Source organism: Amblyomma americanum, chromosome 2 (assembly GCF_052857255.1).
Source record: "Amblyomma americanum isolate KBUSLIRL-KWMA chromosome 2, ASM5285725v1, whole genome shotgun sequence".
In the NCBI taxonomy this organism is placed as follows: domain Eukaryota; kingdom Metazoa; phylum Arthropoda; class Arachnida; order Ixodida; family Ixodidae; genus Amblyomma; species Amblyomma americanum.
Window position 1 is genome coordinate 41,598,038 of NC_135498.1, and position 19,011 is coordinate 41,617,048.

The 19,011-nt window shown below is 44.8% G+C and overlaps 1 long non-coding RNA gene across 1 annotated transcript; it reads left to right on the forward strand.

The window, feature by feature from the left end:
* Positions 1–4,369: 4,369 nt before the first annotated feature.
* Positions 4,370–11,095, forward strand: LOC144121090 (uncharacterized). The gene is made up of 2 exons (XR_013312531.1): positions 4,370–5,784; positions 6,904–11,095. It is a non-coding gene; the product is annotated as an uncharacterized LOC144121090 (long non-coding RNA).
* Positions 11,096–19,011: the final 7,916 nt, after the last annotated feature.

Genomic DNA, 19,011 nt, shown 5'->3' on the forward strand with positions numbered 1-19,011 from the left:
TGCACAAAAACACAGCACACAGGAAAGGGAGACACGAGACAGGCGCTACTTGCAAATGTTTATTGAAGTCAAGAATGGCTTATTTATAGCCAAGAAGAAGGCGTGGAGGGAAGGGGACAAAAACAATATAACAAACAACAGGTAAACAACAGGGGAAGGATACTACAGAGGGGGGAACAAAATTGATTCAAATCTTTCTAAATTTATCTAAAAATATACTTTCATTCTTATGAAGGACCAGCGATAGGGTGCTGACACAGGAACTCCCACTTTTTTTAATCCGGTGGGCTTCTAGCAGTTCATGGGCAGTCTTATCTTTACTCCTACATAATAGCTGAGTTTCTTGGAGCTTCGCTTCACAAATTTTTTGCTCTTCTTTGCCGCAGTTCTTGCAGTGATGCGGCAAATGTTATCCGGTGCCGGTTCTTAGCGAGCGTTTATGCTCTGTTAGGCAATCATTAATACATCGGCCTGTCTGGCCTTGTGGTAGAGCATCCACCTCGCATTCGGGAGGTGCTGGGTTCGATCCCCAGTGCTGCCTGGTACCCACCGGTGTTTAATGGATACAAGATTTCCCCCGGCCTGGTGCTCGGCTCTTCTGGGTGAGATGCTTGGGAAAAGGGTCTTGACCACAGATGCTCTGATGGAAAGGTGTACGTCGGCCTGTCTGGTCGATGTACACCTTTCCACTAGTCTGCGGCAAAGAAGAGCAAAAAATTTTGTGAACCGAAGCTCTAAGAAACTCTGATATTATGTAGGAGTAAAGATAAGACTGCCCATGAACTGCTAGAAGCCCACCGGATTAAAAAAAGCGGGAGTTCCTGTGTCAGCACCCCATCGCTGGTCATTCATAACAATGAAAGTATATTTTTAATAAATTTAGAAAGATATGAATCACTTTTGTTTCCCCCTCTGTAGTATCCTTCCCCTTGCACTAGTCATCTACTTTTGTTTGTTATATTGTTTTTGTCCCCTTTCCTCCACGCCTTCTTCTTGGCTATAAATAAGCCATTCTTGACTTCAATAAACAGTTGCAAGTAGCGCCTCTCTCGTGTCTTCCTTTCCTGTGTGCTGTGTTTTTGTGCGCTGCATCTACCCCAGCTTTACTCTGACAGGCATGAAAGTGCAGCTGCTGTGGAATGTGCAACACCATTCTTGGTCCACTGTTGTGGCTTATCGAACTTGGTAGAGGCAGTGGAACAGGCTTTCAAGCATGGAAATCTTCCCTTTCACTTGCGACCATTTTAAAGTATGGTAAAATATACCTTGCTCCAGTAACCGTGTCATTCCTGTCTGGTGCCCAATCCATTTCTCTGTCTTATAAGCACTACTGCACCATCGTAAATAACCATTACTACCCAAGGCTGTTGAAGTTAACTAATCTGCCCTTGAAATCAACACTGGGATTTCAGATTATGATTGAATCTGCAGAGCAGATGGGCACCTCCAGTAGCATTAGGGTTTCTGAATACCTATTTTGTCATGCCCTGCTTGGCTTCGCAGGCATATGTAGGCCAGGGACCACAACCAGCCAGAAATAAACCTTTAGACCTGCTTCCATTTTTTTTTCTTTTCGAGTGTAATTCAGTTGAAAGCCTGTAAACACGCATACCCAGTAGCAGTATTGTCTAGTATTGCACGTGCCTTAAAAGCAATGAGCATTAAGCAATGATGCCTTTCAAATTCCTGCTGCTTTATATGTGTTCAACACACGAAGCATATAAATGATGTTCCTTGTTTAGGCTACTGTGCTGTGTTTCAATTTGCAGGCTTGAAGACCAGTATTACGAGGACAAGCAGTACAACCTGCGTGAGGACGAACCTTCGAAAGCAACCTACTGCTGTGAACATGTGCAGAACTTTACCTTGGCTTATTTGCATATGCAAAGTTAGATACATGAGAATCCTTCTGGCTGTTCTAACGCAATTAGCCAGACCAGCTGGGCTAAAATGACAAGCATTGTAATTATACGCAAGTAACATAGCTTTTAAGCATGTAGAAAACATCATTTTCAAATGTTTGTACTCATATTTTACAGCACAATGCCAGCTGCACTTTTTCTCAGTTCCATATCCTTTCACATTTTGTGCCAGCAGAAGATGACAGAATGTGTAGTCAGGTGTGCGTTATTCTGCTTTGCGTGTTGTCAGTTATATAAACCAACACTATCACCACTGCTTGTGGCATTTGTGTTGTCTTTGTTGTAACATTCGTTTGCTCTGTTATTTTGCAGGCCATAATTGATAAGGCAATGCGTACACGGTGCGAGGGGAACAAACCTTCGATACCACCCCTGCCAACCTACCCGGACTCCAATTATTCATGCTCATAACCTGGAAAATTCCATGTGCAGTAATCCCAGTACATTGTGTCTATGCGCAAAGTGGGGTGGAATTTATCATTTTGGCGTAATTGCTTGGATTTCAAGGGTTTAGAAGGCTAGGAAAATTTCACATTTTGTGCCTGCAGAAGAAAGATGACAGAATGTCTAGTCAGGTGTGCGTTATTCTGCTTTGTGTGTTGTCAGTTATATAAACGCACACTAGCACCGCTGCTTGTGGCATTTGTGTTTTCTTTGTTGTAACGCTCGTTTTCTCTGTTATTTTGCAGGCCATAATTGATAAGCCAATGCGTACACGGTGCGAGGGGAAGAAACCTTCGATACCACCCCTGCCAACCTACCCCGACTCCAATTATTCATGCTCACAACCTGGAGAATTCCATGTGCAGTGATCCCAGTACATTGCGTCTATGCACAAAGTGGGGTGGAAATCATTTTGGTATAATTGCTTGGATTACAGGGGTTTAGAAGACAAGGGAAATTGACATCGCCCTCAAAACAAGAATTTTGTTTATTAAGGCCATTTCGCAAACCAGGGTTCTTTCCTTAAGGAAGACAATGACGTGAGAAAGAAAAGGGAAGGACGGAATAGCGGGTGGCTGTTACTGGTGTGAGGGGGCACCAGGCTTTTTTTCATGTCGTGTCGAGAGTCGTGGAGCAGAAACCATTAGCACACATTTTTTGAACACTTTAAATTAAGCTGTGAATGTGATTCCCACTTGAGCTGGGGTATGTGCAGAACACCTAACCGCATGCAACAATCAAGTGCAGCCTGCCACCTGTGTATTCTTGCGGTGTGCACTTAGTTGTAATAGTATTAGAATCGGTTCATTTGGTCACTCAGACTAAAGCACCAAGAAGAGAGCGTGCCTGGCGCGCAAGGGCCAGCTGGTCTTGCAGCTGATCCAAGGCAAACCAGGCACTCCATGGAAGCGGATCCGCCGCGGTGGCTCAGTTGTTGGGGCGCTCGGCTACAGAGCCGGAGTTCCCGTGTTTGAACCTGGCCGGGTTTCGACAGAGGCGAAGTGCAAAAAGGCGCCCGTGTGCTGTGCGATGTCAGTGCATGTTAAAGATCCCCAGGTGGTTGAAACTATTCTGGAGTACGCACGTTTTCCTCTTTCTTCTTTTATTCCCACCTTCCTTCCTTCTCTTACTCTGGGTTTGGGTGTCCACCGAGATGTGAGACAATTACTGCGCCATTTCCTTTCCTCCAAAACCAATTTCATTTCATGAAAGCGGGAGTATAGAGATAAGGCAAGGAGTCTGGTCATAGGGCACTAGAAGACTATGGGACAAATTTGTCCGATTCACGGCATGTTGCACATTTTTAGAAAACAGTCATCAGGTCACTTTGTGGCTCGCAAAAATGAAAAAAAAAAAAGAAACATGAGCAACTGGTGCTCTCTCGATAAAAATGCAACTTTGCTGGACATTGTGTGATCATTCTGTAATGAGTGCGAATTGAAATCTCTTATTTTCTCAAGGGCAAGAATTGCATGCACTGGAACCATTAGCCTTTCGGTGCCTCTGTGTTTGATGCATCATCTTGGTTCTAGTGCTTTACGACCTTGAATATTTACAAATGCTTTGTCATTCAGTGCGACTGCAGTGCACAACTTTGCACTCTTGTTTTTCTGTTGGTCTGGGGTTTTGTGTAGACTGTAGCTCTGCAAAACTTGTGCGTTCAGTATTGTGTGACGAATTCTACTCTGCATTGTATTTTCCACTGTTCATTGGTTTATGGGCATTTTTTGGTGTTTCTGAAGATTACACTGCAATTCCTTGCGGTTGGTCAAGTGATAGACCTGTTGTCTTCATGCGGGTAGCTATACTGACACTGTCAAAAAAGTCTGTTGCTGTGTGCATTTAGCCTGCACTCTGCCATCTTTCATTTCATTTTGTGGCTTTTTTAATGGCAGGCGACATTTTGCTGTGTGCAGTGTACCTTGACATTATATATATCGGAGCATGCTGAATGATGTTCTCCTATTCATGCATGGGTTTCGATTCATGATGGGGCTATAGACTTTGAGTTAGAAATTTTTTTTATTATAATGTGAAGCAGTTTCAAAAAAATTGCTTGCTTAATGTTTCTGTGGATCTACGTGCTTTATTGATGCTGTACTTTGTTGCAAAATGCAGTGCCATATTTACCAGATTCACTCGTGTAAGATCCTCACTGCTTAGTTTTTGTTCTGCCTAGGTGCAAGGCTTACACGAGTCAAGCCTTCCTGCATCGCAAAATGCCTGTAAAAGCAATGTAGAGTTGTTGCGATTCTGCTCAGAATAATGCAAGAGCGCTGGTGACAAGTCGACTTTAATTCACTATTTCTCACCCCCTGCAGCAGTGGCCTAGTAATTGGAGCATCTGCCTCATGCAGGAGGTGTGGTGTCCGATTTGCAGTGCCACTGTGTCTGCACCTGCGATACAATAAGCAAGCTTTTCGCTTGGCTTCTGCTGGGTGGAATGCTTGGAAATGGGTCTTTGACCCCACTTTGCGTAAACTACAGTACCTTGGGCCATGGCGCTCTTTGGCCAAAGCTGCCCTTGCGCCATTAAAATTCATCATTGTCGTCATCAGCTGTCACTTTTGGGGCTGTCCGATGGCCAGAAATGGGCTGCTTCTGTACCGTCCACAGTATTGGGAAAGCCGGCCACCTTATAACTGCTTTCAGAGAAGCGCATTCAGTGACTGAGCAACATCCAGTAGCGCATTGAGAAACTTGGTGTTGACTGTTTTGCCCGGAATGTTTCATCCAGAGTTGCGGGCCTTACACGAGTAAATGTGGTATGCTCTAACTGCACTCAAGAGAGCGTAGTGTGCAGTTTCAGATATGCTCCTACTGGCTTGGTTAATTGCACTCCTGGAGACACTGCAAGGGGAACACCATGTTTGGTATATTGGCCACATTTGTGGCCAGCTGTAATCTGGACTGCAATTAAGCCCCCTGACAAAATTTTTTTCCCGGCAGCAGTGCTTATTTTTCCCTGTGGGCAGTACAAAGGGTATAAGAGGTTTAATAAAAAAAAAAAGAGTGCAGTACCAATGTGTTGCCTCACTAAGCATAACTGACACTCGTTAGTTCTTGCACCTGCATAGGCATGCAGACACACAATCTTTCCTTTTCCAGAAGTCAGTAATTGTGCAAGTCCACTGGTCAATGCGATGGCTGTTGACTCTGTTCCAATAGTTATATAAATTTTGTAAGCAGTGGTGTTTTTAAGTATAGACCTCTTTCTGTGCATGCGAAAATGAGCCAAATGTTTGATTTAAAACTGACTTCTCTTAATGCTCAGGTGAGTGAATATATACGACCTGACATAACACCAAATGAGTGGTGGCCTGTGGAGTCTTACCTTAGTTGTGATCTGGCTTTTCAGATGCAGATTTGAGCACCAGGGACGACAAGCTTGGCATACTCGCCAGACAGAATTCAGAAGGTAAGGATTTCGCAAGTGCTTTCCTGTAGCTTGTCTTTCAAAGAGCAGCATGAAGAATACAGAATCTCCAATTCACAGAACTGTGGTAAGTGACAATATTTGCCTTTGATATTTTGGAGAGTTGTTTTCTGTGATATCTGTACTGCTGACCAAACTGTCACCCCTGTGAGTTTTGTTCCCTGACACAAAAGAAGTGTTTAGGGTTTCAGCGTAGTTAGAGTATACATGCGAAAGCATCTGTTCATTCTTCGCCTCTTCTTTCTTGCATATGCATGTGCATGCAACCGCGTTTCTCGCTCTTCATCTTCACGCCCTCCCTCCACTTGGCGGCAGAGGTCATGATACCGTCCTCCCATTGGCTACAGCTTACGCGACGCTCTTCTGAACTAAAGGCTAGCTCACATGCAAGCGAATGAGTGATTGAGCGGCGCGTCACAGCGAAAATTTCCGACTTGGAACCTCGCCGCCGCGACTCAAAAACAGGTTTTTGCGCTCCAGTGGTCGCCAGGGTTTTTGCTTACATGTGAAACAGGTTTAATGTGAGCTTACCAGAGTTACTTGTTCTTGGTTAAGATTCTTGGTTGGTTTGACACCATTAAACAGTATTTCCGCACTAAAACTTATACAGGGGCCGAAGCCTTTATCAGGCTTTTAGCCTTTAGCCTTGACCTCCACTTAGACATTGTCTGAGGAGCAATGAAAGCAGAAAAAATGGCAATTTTTTTGTGCTGAGCGTAGCGTCCGGCCACTCGTTTACTTATTAAGCCCACCTGTGTGGAAATAGGACAGGGTCTGTCATGATGCCAGTAATACGTACAAGTGCACAGGTCAAAGGCGGTGACTGCATAGATTACAAATGCTACCCAATTTTTTTTAGCACTGATGACATTTCTTGCAGCCTAAATGTTTCCTTAAACTACATGCCAAATTCTCCGTACGGATATCTTGATATAGGTCTGAATTGTTTTTAAGTCCAGTCTAGTGAATAAAACTTGAGATAAGCATTCACAACTGTTGATGAGGGCATCCTCCGCATTCATATTTTATCGCTAGCTCCAAGCAAGCAGTACACTGTTGACTCCTGCATTTTATTGACAGCACTCTGCTTTTCAAACGCAGGTTCAGCCATCACCCAGAGCGGACGTGGAACACCTCCTGTGAAAGATTCAACCAGTGAAAGGCGCCCTGTGAGCCACTGCATGGAATCTACTCCTACCAGCAAGCGTAACCACTCGGATCAACCTGCAGGAAAGCAGCTGCACAAGTGCACCAACTGCAACAAGGGATTCCAAAAAAGATCTCAGCTAGTGGAGCATCTCTGTACCCATGCCGGATACCGCCCATACCATTGTGACCGCTGTGGTAAAAGCTTTCCAGGAAAGGTTCATCTGAAGGTACACCTCCGCACTCACACGGGCGAGCGTCCTTACCGTTGTGAGCTCTGTGGAAACAGCTTTGCTGCAAAAAACACACTGGTGAGCCACCTGCGCACTCACACGGGTGAATGTCCATATCGTTGCGACTACTGCGGCAGCGCATTTGCAGTAAAGAGTGACCTGGTCAGACACATCCGTATCCACACGGGTGAAAAACCATGTCAATGCCAGCTGTGCCCCATGGCCTTTAAAGAAAACTCATCTCTTGGTGACATATGAGGTCACACAAAAGGAATTGTGCCCAGAGACGTTCAGGGACAGGCGCAGTTTGAGACACCACGAGGAGACGTAACAAAAAAGGCAGTGTTCCATGATGCTCTTAGTCAATATGTTTATCCTTAGCTATCGTTTTGTATACAACCAGCTGGCTACATGCTAGCTGAGCACCTTATGAAAAGTGATGGTAGCTAACATGTGGCATTAGCTACATAAGTTTTGTTCATTTAGACAACCTTGTCAGAAAATGATAACTGTGTGCCCTTATCAACGCACACAGACAGTCACTAAGTATTTCCTTAACAAGGAGTGTGAGCCTGCTAAGCCTGTAAACTGCATGAGTGAAAATAAACGTGGATAGCATCACTTCCTGTTGAAAAGAGACTTTCAAAAACATTATGCCCAATATTTATCACTGGTACCAGTTATCAGCCTGCCTCAATGAAAAGATCTGGGAGATTAAAAGGGTGAACAATTGTTTTTTTTTTTATTCATGCAGTCTGAGGGCTATATTTTGTGACATCCATTATAAATTCACACATTAAAATCACTGTACCTCTAAATGTTTGCATGACAGCACAGGAAAACCTGCTCCTGTGAAAATTTTTGTGTTTATTCTGGCTGTGTTAGTGGCAAGAAGGAGTGGAGACAAATAGGTGTTCAGCCTGAAAGTGTGTCTTGCATTAGTTTCCAGGCTTTAAGAGTCCTCTGTTGTTTGGAATGAAAACTAACAAAAAAGTTCACTCACATCTGCATTACCATTTCTTTGAGCCCTGTCACTGCGGGATATAAATGGCATAATATTTGTGAAATATTGTGTTAACACCATTTTTCATCTGCTTTGGTTATCAGAATATCAGTGGTTTGTGACCACTTTGAGCTAGCTTATTTGTTGTGTTTGTGTTTTTTTAAGCCTTATCTCTTTACATGAGGTGTTCATGATAACAAGCTGCAAGATTCATGGCTACTGAAATAAAAAAAATACTTATTGTTACAGGCAAAAAATATTCTTCTTGTAATGTATTGTGAGCTTCTAATTTATGTCAACTGTGTGAAATTGCTTAGTGCACATGAGCACTTTTCACATTTCCTTCACAAAATGTTGAGCACATTCTGGCTGTTTGTTAAATTCACTTTCCTGACATATTGTGCATTAAAATTCAAAAGCAGAGTAGTTCTTTGGTTAGCTTGCTTCAAAAAGTTGTTGTTGTCTTCTTTTTTTTTTACTATTATACTTCGAGCATCCACACGCATCATTGTGCCTTGCACCCAGGAAAGAATTTCTGTCGTTACTCTTTTCAGCACTCAGTGCTGGTTCCAACAACAAAGCTGCTCTGTCTGAGGCATTGCATTACCAGTGGTACAACAATGCGCAGCAGTTTTGTTGGTTGCTTCGGATAAAATGTTAAACCTTTCATTCTCTCAACCACCCTGCAATTACATGCCCTTGCATACATCCATTCTAATAAAGAACATTGAGCAACCTTCTCAGTAAATTCAAGTATAACTCCAAATTTTGTGTTCTGCAAATTGCACTGCCCTCCCCATGCCTTACAGTAGTATTCTTTGAAGCTCAAGCCGCCAATGTGGCTCAGTGGTAATGGTGCTGGACTGCTGACCCGACAGACGCTGGCTCGAAACCGGCCGCAGTGGTCGCACTTCGATGATGGCGAAATGCTAGAGGCCAGCCTGTGCACTGTGCAACGCCAGTACACGTTAAAGAACCCCAGGTGGTTGAAATTATCCGGAGCCCTCCACTGCGGCGTCCTTCATAGTCTGTGTCGCTTTGGGACGTTAAACCCCGTAAAACCAACATCTGATTATAACTTTTCAAAACTTAGCGGCAGCTTTTGATAAGCTTAATGAAGTTAATATTATATTTGTGCGAAAGCACTACACAACGGTGCCAAACCCAACCAAGAATCTTGAGTGAAGCCTCGGAGTAACTCGGGTAAGTTCGGAGGAGCGTCGCGTCAGCTGTAGCCATGGGAGGAGGGCATCGCGCCAGCTGCCGCCGAGTGGAGAGAGGGTGTAAATTAAGATGAAAAGCAAGAAACGTGGTTGCGTGCACATGCAGATGCCACAAAGAAGAGGCCTCTGCCGCTGGCGCTCCATAAAATGTCGAACACTAGACCAAAGTAGGGTGCCTCGATGCGCACTCCCTCTAGGGGGCGCTCGGGTTTTTCAGCTTTGCTAGTGAAGGAGTGCTTTCGCACTAAAAATGAATTTTAAAAAAGGCAGTATTGAAACTGCAGGTAACCACCGGCCAAGCGCGGCTCGTCATGCTATAAGGTCAATCGGTGTGTGCGTGTATGGCGGCAGGGCAAAGCTCCTCAAGCGGAAGCAGAAGCATGGGGTAAGCACGAGACAGAAGCAGCGTTGAAAGCGGAGCTATACTATGCACGGCCTGTGATGCACCAATGACAGCGATTTGAGAGGTCGGAATATTGGTAAGGGGGTGTGAATTGCTGGCGTGCACCCTGTCACATGGCGTGCATCGCCTGCCCAGTCGGATCTCCACCTTCTGCACTGTTGCCGTGTGCTGGCAGTGCGTCGAGATCAGTCTGTGTTACCCTTAATTGTTAGAGCAGCCGAGCGGTGCGCACCAATCAATGAAAGCTTAAACCAGGCAGTATATCGTGTTCAGTTAAGTGCTAATTGGCACCTGGTCTGGAGGGCTATGCAGCTGTACTTCCGCGCAAAGTTTGCTAAAGAGCCTAACAGTTGGTGCGTCTCCTTTGAAGCCCAATGCACTAAAGAAATTTACACAGGGATGACGCATATTGTAGACCCTGCACGCACATACGCTGCAGTAGCTTTGCTGCTATGTCCTGGAGGATCGAAGACGAGGATGCAGGCCTGCCACCAGTTCCCGTCAACGCCTCAAATGCCACTGGGATTATTGCGTCCCTACAGTGGCCATGGCTCGTCCGTGACTTGATAGGGTCTGCTTTGGCAAAACAGATGTCCACAGCGGATGTTTTAAAGAAATAAATGCCACTTTTGTCTGACTTAGTATTTGTTGGCTGTAATGGGGCAAGTCCACCTACTACGAACTTCGGATACAGCGAATGTAATCCACATGACTGACAGATTCGTTACAAGCGGGCTCGATTGTACATCTCCAACAGCCTTGTAGCAAACTGCAGAACTTGAACAGCTGGGTATGCGACGTCATCACGACAGATCAAGGTTATTCTACTTATATTTTCATAATATAATAAAAATAGATGAAGGTACTTTAGTTGAGCCCGTTATGCGTCGCCCTACGCACTCCTATCATTAAAGCAACGAAGCATTTCCGCGTGAAACGAATGTTTTTAAGTACTTCTTTTTTCCTCTCCCGATCGCTGGTGGAATGGACTGCCTGCAAACGCGGCCAGTTGTGAGACAGTGAACTTGCTTCTACAACCCCTGAACAAAGCATAGGGCTCAAATGTATCTTTTCGCGGAAAGTGTATCGCTATGTTCACGATTGTGTTGCTTTTCTGTTCAGTTTTGCACCGGAGGACTGTTTTTGACTGTTTGCTCGCTTTTTGATTCTGTTGCAATGTATTTTTGTCTGTACTTGTATAATCTTTGTACCCCACTCCTGCCTAAGGCCTGTGATACATACCGGACATAATTGCTAAATAAATAAATAAATTTTAAAAGTTGAATTTAGCGTGTGTTTATCCATGTCACAGCCGTCGGTGTAACCAAGCCAAATCATAAATAATCAATAAAAACATTGCCGCGACTGAGATTCGAACCAACGGCCCCGCGAACAGATCAGCTTCGCTGGCCACTACATGAGAGCCATTCATGCCTCGTGTTGTTGTTGTTGTTAGCTTATCAAAAGATGGCACATACCCACACTAGGGGATCGGCCAAGACACGGGTGGCTTTTAACCTGTACTCAGGTAATAAGAATGAAAAGCACGCGGGAAAACAACACCGGAGGATTCTTCCTCATGAACAGAAAAGGAAGAAGGGTTTTGATTTCAAAATTTGTAATAATAATAATGATGATGAAGAGAGGGACTGAAACAGAATTTTTAAGCCAAATTAAGTAATTTATAGAAAAGAAAATTTTGTAGCACTTAGCATGGCAGTCGGTGAGATTCTAGCAGGAAATTTAGAACAGCGCGGTACAAACAGATCTGTGGCTGAACCCAAATGTGGTGGCACCAAATGATAGCAAGAGCGGACTGCTTAAACTAAGGCCAAGGGGCCGCAAGGGCTCCTCCAGCAACACATTCTCGCGCTGTGCATTGCACATCGTCGTCTTCATCAACTAATATCTTCGCCAGACATGCCGACGACCCAGCAAACCAAAACAATGGGCCTAAAGAACCTGAGACACTGACAGCTGCACTCAAAGTTAGCATTAGGGAGAATCATAATCGTCCTTAGAATTTTTTTGTATTATTTTCAGTTTAAACCAAATTCTTCAACTATATATAAGGGACGCCGTAGTGGGGGTTTGCTCTTAGACTACCTGCTGAAATCGCACAGCAACGGGCATTTTGGCACTTCGCCTAGATAGAAACGCTGTCACCGCGAGCAGGTTTTATCCCGTGACTGTGGGGTCAGCAGCCGAGTGCCAAAACCACTAAGCCACCGCGGCCGGTATCACAATTAACTGATCGTATATGGTCTTTTTCAGTGGTTGGTTTTAGTTTGATGATGGCAGCTTTTGGTTTTTTTCTGAGGCATCCATGACTAAATTTTATGAAATTCCTAGCGCATACAATCGGGAAGATTCGGGCAGAGGCATCCATGACTAAATTTTATGAAATTCATCGCGCGGACATTCGGGCAGATTTTCCCGATTGTCTGCACTAGGAATTTCATAAAATTTAGTCATGGATGGCTCTGCCCGAATGTCTGCGCGAGGAATTTCATAAAATTTAGTCATGGATGCCTCAGAAAAAAAAATGAAAAGCTAGAAACGCTGGTCGCTGCAGCTTGTGTAAATTTAACTTTTACTGCGCTGAAATCATACTCACAAATAAGCTCGTGCAAGCTGATACGTGTATTCATTAAACGAGAAACCTATGAGATAAAATATAAAAAACGATTTTTGAAAACCTTGCGATGGAGCGCACCGCAGTCAGCTAACATTCGATCAGGTTATACTCAGGCACAAAATTAACCATGAAACTGCATAAATTTGAAAATACACCATCCTCTTCAATAAACGGTAACTTATTCACTCATGCCGATTGGCGAAATGGTCGATTCACTGCCTATCATTACCATATGTGCCGAAGTCGTGTTTTGTTGTGAGCATCGATCGAATGAACTGTCCCACCGCCACTGCGGTGGCTCAGTGGTTGTGGTGCTCGGCTGCTGACTCGAAAGACGCGGGTTCGATACTCTTCGCGGTGATCGCATTTCGATGGAGGCGAAATGCGGGAGACCATGCAGTATTCTGTGCGATGTCAGCTGTGAACTTTAAAATACTCCAGCTGGTCGAAATTATCCGCAGCCTTTCAGTACGGCGTCCCTCATAGCCTGAGTTGATTTGGGACGTTACACAGAATATTCGAAAATTTCGAATAGCGAATCGAATATCCTCCTATTTGACTGTCCGATTGAAACAAATAGTATGTTCAAAAATATTAGTAATGAATCAAATATGTTCTGAACTTTTCGAATAATTGACACGGGGTTCGAATAATGCCCGCCGTATATCGTCTATACGGCTGTTCCAAAATCAGCTGTACTTCAACCCGGCTGAACCTAAAACGAGCGAAAGCTCTGTTAAAGTAAGCACACGTTACACGCTTTTGTATAGCGAACGGAGCGTTACACGATTTCTGGCAGTTGCGAAAGTGCCATCGGCTTCGCATAGACAGCTGTATGTAGTACCACGGCCGCTCAATGGCAACGCACCAAGTGCGTTGCCATTGAGCGGCCGTGGTAGTACTATAGCTGTGGTTAGGCGCAGCGAGTCACGTGATTCGATGGTTGCGAGGCGAACGAGCGCCATCGACTCAACGCGCGCAGCTGTGGCGAGGCGTGGTGAGTCACGTGGCATGACGTCAGACAAGCCTCCACTCCTCCTGGTTTGAAGGTCAAATTTTATAGCCACATTACGTTCAGCTTTGCACGGGAGTAGTAGAGCTTTCGCTCTAAAAATGGGACGCACATGTACCAACGCCGTATATATACCATCCTGCCAGTATGGGCAGGATGAAAGGTTCAGCGTAGCGATGCGGTCCATTCGTGTGGCCGCGTTAAAAATGCTTACGCATGAACGATGCGGCAGACCTTCAAACCCAATTCTTTCCAGAGCAGACCCTCCTTGATGCCTGATCTCTTAGTCCATGGCTCATATATGCGAACTGTCGCCTACTCCAGTTTCTGTTTCGTCTACAAGAGCAAAATGCAATTTTCCTATGCGTAAAATTTTACGGTAATATAGAGCTAATATACTGACTTCATGCTACGACCCCTCAGTGGAGATTAGTGTAGCGTCTTTTAGTTATATAGCATACCGCATGCGCAGCACCTTCGCCGGCGCTTCAATGTTTCACTAGATTGCTTGTTTTGTACGACGGTCGAATATTCGCACAGGTAGTGAACATTAGTACTGAAACGGGCCTTATTTGAAGAATATCGGTTGTGAAGGCCGGGCAGAGCAGGCAAGGACAGGTCCGGCCGCAAACAGTTCGCGCTCTCGTCTCGCGGTGCGTGTCGGCCCTGCCGCTACAGCTACCGATCATCTCCTATTTACTGTACTAATATTCGATTCGTATTCGATTCGGTCCTATCGCTATTCGATTCGTATCCAATTCGTTTTTTAGTTGAACTCTGTGGCATCTGAACTATATTTTTCTACTGCATGGGATCGAAAAAATTGCTGTTATAAACACGTACCATCATCACCACCACCATTTATTCATTAAATCAAATACTTTATTTCTTTCTAACCAAGAAAAAGGGAGCTGTGGCAAAAGGCCTGTAGCACCTGAGGCCTCAGCTTCGTTGTACAGTTTGCAGTGCAGTGCAGCGGTACAAAAAAAATTTGAACACGTTACAAAGCAAAAATTCAGCGCATTTCAGAGCAAAACAAAGAGAAGGGGGCTCGAACATTGCATGAAACGTGATCACAGCAGAGATTTATTTATTCATTTATTTACTTTTAATTTATTCAAAATGACCCCAAAGGCCCTCGAAGGATCGAGGGTCTCCTTGAGGGCTCATACAGTGGTTAAAGACAAATCGCTATCTTTCCAGGGTCGTGGGCATCCATAAGGGCGGCGAATGTCGGGACCAGAAGCAGTAGAAGCGAATATCGTGCGATTCTCAAGCCTTTTGCCTTCTGCTAATGAACATGTCTTTCATGGCGCAGTCTGAGGCTCAGCAGGTGCTCTTTAACGGGGGAGCCGCGCACCCTCTTCCGGGGCCCCTGGTTAAACTAATCGTATTCGATTCGGCAGCGAAGCTACACTATTCGTATTCGACTCGGTCTGGAAAAAAGCACTATTCGCACACCCCTACATAAAACCAAACCTTGCTGTCCCACATTTGTCTGTGATGCTTTGGTTCTTGAGAATCCGTAACTATGAGTGCCTGACGCATGTGCCATCAGCACACAGCAATGGCGAGGCTTTCTGCATTTGTTGCCACGGAGATCTCGGCGAAATCAATGAACATCTTAAAGCCAGATTTTTGAGCTCTGCGTCCATTCCCAACACGCTGGATGTATGGATGGATGGATGGATGGATACGGCTGAACCCTTTACATCAGGCGGTGGCTCAAGCCACCTAGCCATGTCTTGTGAAATTTTACTCCTGTCTTGCTTTTAGCCACCAATCAGATAACCTTCGCTTGGTTACTTCTAACCTCTTAAAATCCACTTTCCCTTCACTATCCCTAAACCCCAATGCCTTGGGTAAGTCAGCCCCGCTGCTTTCCACTGTAGGGTGAAGCCCTTTACAGAAAAGTATCAAGTGTTCAGCCGTTTCCTCCTCCTCTCCGCACGCAATGCACAAAGTGTCTATCTCCTGGTACCTGACTCTATACGTCTTAGTCCGCAAAACTCCAGTCCTGGCCTCAAACAACAAAGAACTTCCCCTTCAATTATGGATATTTTCCTTGACAATTTCCTGTTTAAAGGTCCGGTATGTTTCCAGTGCCGATTTCGTCAGCATCCCTGTTTTCCACAAAGCTCTCTCTGTTTCTTTAACCTTTTTCTTAACCGATAATTGCTGATTTGCCCCCTTACTGCTGTCCAGATATTTGCTTGTCAATTTTCTAGTTCGCTTTCTCCATTTCGTGTCAACATTCTTTATATACAGGTATCTGAAAACTTTCCTAGCCCACCGCTTTTCCTCCATCTTTCTCAATCGTTCCTCAAATGCTATCTTACTGCTAGCCTCTTTGCTCTCGAAAGACGCCCATCCCATATCACCCTGTACCCCCTGATTTGGTGTATTGACATGTGCTCCCAAAGCTAACCTCCCTACTCCCCGTTCCAGCCTTGCTTGAACATCTGGCCTCATACACAGGACCGCATTCCCGAAGGTCAGGCTAGGGACCATCACCCCTTTCCAGATCCCTCTTACCACCTCATACCTATTGTAATTCCACAGTGCCCTATTTTTCATGACAGCTGCATTCCTACTAGCTTTATTCATTACATATTTTTCATGCTCTGTCAGATACTCAACACTGTTATTTATCCACACCCCAAGATACTTGTACTCATTCACTACATTTAGCACGAACTCCTGTATTCTATGCTCGCCGCCCTCTTCATTAAATATCATGACTGCAGATTTTTCCTTACTATACTTGAAGCCTAATCTATCTCCCTCTGTACTGCATATGTCTAACAACTTCTGCAGGTCTTCCTTGTTGTCAGCCATTATCACTATATCGTCCGCGTATATTAGTCCCGGTAATGTCTGTTTAATCAATTCCCCTTGCTTGAAAAAAGATAGGTTGAAGCCTAGTCCGCTCCCCTCTAGCTTGGTCTCCAACCCTTGCAGGTACAACATGAACAACAAAGGGGACAGAGGACATCCTTGTCTAAGCCCCCGCTGTATCTCTACAGGCCCTGATACATTTTTTTCCCATTTTATGAGCACTCTGTTACCTCTATATATATCTTTTAAAAGATTAATTACTCCATTTTCCACATCCAATGTGCCCCGTATGTCCCACAAATGCTCCTGAGTAACGTTGTCATAGGCTCCCCTAATATCCAGAAATGCTAGCCATAAGGGCCTATGCTCCTTTTCCGCAATTTCTATACACTGTGTCAATGAAAATAGATTGTCCTCCAACCTCCTTTGTTTCCGGAACCCATTCTGTAGTTCCCCTAACACCCCCTCGTTCTCCACCCAAGCCTGCAGTCTATTCTTTATAATTTGCATCACCATCCTGTAAACCACAGATGTCACTGTTATGGGGCGATAGTTACTTACGTCTGCTTTGTCCCCCTTTCCCTTATATATCATGTTCATTCTACTTAATCGCCATTCATCGGGGACTTTCTCATCCACTATCATTTTGTTCTAACTTCCTAACTTCTTTATCAACATAATCGGGATACCATCTGGCCCTGTTGATGTGCCACTAGGAGCCTTCTTTGCCCTTTCCCACTCTCCTTGCTCAAGTGAAGCTATTGCTGTAACCGGTCTGTCCTCCTTCGATAAATTATGTACCACGTGTTTGCTGAAAATTTTTCCGTCATCCTTGTTCCTATGTGTTTTATTGCTTCATGCCCTTCTAGTCGAATACCCTCATCTGTAACAATAAACCTTTGTTCTAGCCTAGTTTTATTACTCATTGCATTTAGATGTTTCCAGAATTTTTGGGCTGCTTTTCTATCCTTTTCATTTACTTTTGACATCCATTGGGCACTCTTTCTTCTAATTTTCTCATTAATCAAATAGGATACGTCCGTTCTACACTTTATGAAGGTATCCCATTTTTTGTCTACTTCGGGTTTTGATTCCCCCCTCTTCTTGGAATATCTGTGTTCCCTGGACGCTTCCTGGCACTTTTCTATTTCCCTCTTGACGTCCTCATCCCACCAACTCTTGGGTTTGCATCTTTTCCCTTTTAGCTTTACTCGCACCTTAGCTAGCTCTAGCTCTAGTAATCGAGTTAATTTGGTATAAGTCCATTCTGTTTCACTATCCTCAAAAATTACTTTCTCGATTTGTTTGGCTGCTGCTTCCAATTGCTTTTCTGAGTAAAAATTCCCCCCTGATTGTTCATCTTGCTTCAGTCCTACATTGCTTTTTCTTCTGAAGCTCAACTTGATACGCTTGTGGTCACTACCTAGACTTCTGGAACCATCTTCATCTATGCTCATTACCCCTAATATATTATACATCCTCTGTGACATTAGTGCATAATCTATCGTCGAGTGCAGACTCCCCGCCTCCCATGTTATGAGCCCTTCACACTTCTCGGTGCTGTTGCATACAACTAAATCATGCCTGTCACACATGTCCTGCAGCATGCTTCCTGTCGAATCCATGTACCCATCCAGGTCTTCTATGTGTGCATTCATGTCGCCTAATATAATTATCTCGCCCTGTCCTACTACCTCATCAATGTCGCTTGCAATACATTCTAACATTTTCCTGTTTTCCTCTTTGGCATTAACCCCTGTCCACAGGTATACAAAGCCAAGGAGTGTTTGCTTGCCTGCCACTGTTCCTTTTAGCCATAAATGTTCCCTGCATCCCAGTCTAACCCTTTGAAAATTCATACTTTTATGAATGAATGCCCCAATTCCACCTCCCTTTCTGCTGCCCTCTGTTCTATTGCAATATTCCCATGCGTAGTCTGGGTTACAGGGTGGTTGCTCCATGTCTCTAAGATGTGTTTCCACTAAACCATATACCATTAATTCCTCCTGTCTTAACTGTTCTTCTATTTCCTCCCATTTCAGTCTATTCCTGCCACTTTGCATGTTAATGAAACCTATATCTGAATTAACTTGGCCCTGGCGCTTGCGTCTCTTTCTTCCCCTATGGTTCCATTGTCCGTTTGATCTTAATTCTTCCTTCTCTACACTGGTTCCTTCAGAGCTCTGGGTCCCCCCAAAAAAACTGTTGCCTGGCGACCTATCCTACTACGCACCTTCTTGCCAGTGGCACCACCGTAGTGGATGCCATCCTGTGCAAAAGGGTGGGGCCTAACCTCGTACACTTCCCTGTTGACCTCCATCACCTCGTATCTTAGTCGTCGACTCAATAGCCTAATTACCCGATTAGCCTCAACGACCCTCTCCGTTTCGCGAGCCTGCCTCTGGACCTCTGGGATTGTGCATATGGTCACATGCACACTCTCAGAGGCCTCTCTAAGCCTACGCATCCCCACCTCCAACTGCGTCTCAAGATTCTGGCTCCTCCCCTGCAGTACATCATTGAGACCAGCATGGATGACGACAAGGTGTTCGCCATCCATGCTGCCCACCACCACCTCCCGGGCTCTGGCCATTGCATCCACCATGCACTTCCCCGACTGAGCCTCCACCTGCACCCGTTGTCTGCCTTCACTGCCGTCAGAACGCCTCCCTCAACCCTCGCTACATTCGAGTCCCCGACCACCAGAACCCTC